Source organism: Nerophis lumbriciformis, linkage group LG37 (genome assembly GCF_033978685.3).
Source record: "Nerophis lumbriciformis linkage group LG37, RoL_Nlum_v2.1, whole genome shotgun sequence".
NCBI lineage: Eukaryota > Metazoa > Chordata > Actinopteri > Syngnathiformes > Syngnathidae > Nerophis > Nerophis lumbriciformis.
In genome coordinates this window covers 8,822,345-8,825,312 of record NC_084584.2, presented here as the reverse complement: position 1 = coordinate 8,825,312, position 2,968 = coordinate 8,822,345, and positions in this window count along the sequence as shown.

Here is a 2,968-nt window from a genome sequence, read left to right as displayed (position 1 = left end):
TTTTCCCCTCCAACATTTGTGACAAAAATCATTATTGAATATTCAATCCATAAACCAGGTGGCTTTTTTTCAATGAATGAAGAATTTTGGATATTTCAGTTTAACATTGATATATTAATTGTCTTCACTTTTTATTTTATTTGTTTTGTTTTTATAAACCTTTATTTATAAATTTCAACATTTACAAACAGTTGAGAAATAATAATCTAAGTACAAAAACGGTACAAAACAGCACCAAGGAATTCAAAGTAACAAATAGAATGCTATGTGTGTGTGTATGTATATATATATATATATATATATATATATATTGTAATATTCCAGGAATGTAGGCTCATAAAACTTGTCTTGTCTTTAACGACACAACTACAACACTATATCGCTCCCCGGAAGTCCTGCCCCCCAGCCAAATCTATTGGCGAAAACCCCGTAGTCAGCCGCTACGTCATTCTTTTGAAAAATATGCAATATAGTGACGACAGTTAAAGAATTAAAACTCTACGTTAAAACACTCTCTAACTCTAACAAGCAAAAAGCTGTGAAAACGATGATACTGTGTTCCAAATTTAAATTATTTACTGAAATTGAGTGAGCCTATGGCTTTATATATATATATATATATATATAATTTGCATTCTATTTTAGTTACTTTGAATTTACAACCCCCTGGCGCTGTTTTGTACTGTTTTTGTACTTTGATTATAATTTCTCAACTGTTTGTAAATGTTGACATTTATAAACAAAGGTTTATATAAAGTGGACATTTTTGTCAAGTTAATAAATAAAATTGACATTTTTATGTAGTTAATAAAAATTGACATTTTTGTTTATTTAATAAAAAGTGGACATTTTCGTCAAGTTAATAAAAAAAATTGACATTTTTATGTAGTTAATAAAAATTGACATTTTTGTTTATTTAATAAAAAGTGGACATTTTCGTCAAGTTAATAAAAATGGACATTTTCGTTTTGTTTATATAAAGTGGACATTTTTGTCAAGTTAATTAAAAAAATTAAATTAATATCTAGTTAATAAAAATGGACATTTTGACTAGATAAAAATGTCAAATCTTTATTTAACTCGACGAAAATGTCCATTTTTGTTAACTAGATATACATTAAAATTGTTGTATTAACTTGACAAGAATGTCCACTTTATATACACACACACATATATATATATGTATATATATATATATATATGAATTTACACAAAAATGTCAATTTTTATTTAGTTTATATAAAGTGGACATTTTTGTCAAGTTAATAAAAAAAATTGACATTTTTATGTAGTTAATCAAAATTGACATTTTTGTTTATTTAATAAAAAGTGGACATTTTCGTCAAATTAATAAAAATGGACATTTTCGTTTTGTTTATATAAAGTGGACATTTTTGTCAAGTTAATTAAAAAAATTAAATTGATATCTAGTAAATAAAAATGGACATTTTGACTAGATAAAAATGTCAAATCTTTATTTACTCGACGAAAATGTCAATTTTTATATTAACTTGACAAGAATGTCCACTTTATATACACACACACACACACACATATATATATATATATATATATATATATATATATTGCATTCTATTTTAGTTACTTTGAATTTACAACCCTCTGGTGCTGTTTTGTATTGTTTTTGTACTTACTTTGATTATAATTTCTCAACTGTTTGTAAATGTTGACATTTATAAACAAAGGTTTATATAAAGTGGACATTTTTGTCAAGTTAATAAAAAAAATTGACATTTTTATGTAGTTAATAAAAATTTACATTTTTGTTTATTTAATAAAAAGTGGACATTTTCGTCAAGTTAATAAAAATGGACATTTTCGTTTTGTTTATATAAAGTGGACATTTTTGTCAAGTTAATTAAAATTTTTTAATTAATATCTAGTTAATAAAAATGGACATTTTGACTAGATAAAAATGTCAAATCTTTATTTAACTCGACGAAAATGTCCATTTTTGTTAACTAGATATAAATTTAAATTGTTGTATTAACTTGACAAGAATGTCCACTTTATATACACACACACACACACACACATATATATATATATATATATATATATATATATATATATATGAATTTACACAAAAATGTCAATTTTTATTTAGTTTATATAAAGTGGACATTTTTGTCAAGTTAATAAAAAAAATTGACATTTTTATGTAGTTAATAAAAATTGACATTTTTGTTTATTTAATAAAAAGTGGACATTTTCGTCAAGTTAATAAAAATGGACATTTTCGTTTTGTTTATATAAAGTGGACATTTTTGTCAAGTTAATTAAAAAAATTAAATTAATATCTAGTTAATAAAAATGGACATTTTGACTAGATAAAAATGTCAAATCTTTATTTAACTCGACGAAAATGTCCATTTTTGTTAACTAGATATACATTAAAATTGTTGTATTAACTTGACAAGAATGTCCACTTTATATACACACACACATATATATATATGTATATATATATATATATATGAATTTACACAAAAATGTCAATTTTTATTTAGTTTATATAAAGTGGACATTTTTGTCAAGTTAATAAAAAAAATTGACATTTTTATGTAGTTAATCAAAATTGACATTTTTGTTTATTTAATAAAAAGTGGACATTTTCGTCAAATTAATAAAAATGGACATTTTCGTTTTGTTTATATAAAGTGGACATTTTTGTCAAGTTAATTAAAAAAATTAAATTGATATCTAGTAAATAAAAATGGACATTTTGACTAGATAAAAATGTCAAATCTTTATTTACTCGACGAAAATGTCAATTTTTATATTAACTTGACAAGAATGTCCACTTTATATACACACACACACACACACATATATATATATATATATATATATATATATATATATATATATATATATATATATATTGCATTCTATTTTAGTTACTTTGAATTTACAACCCTCTGGTGCTGTTTTGTATTGTTTTTGT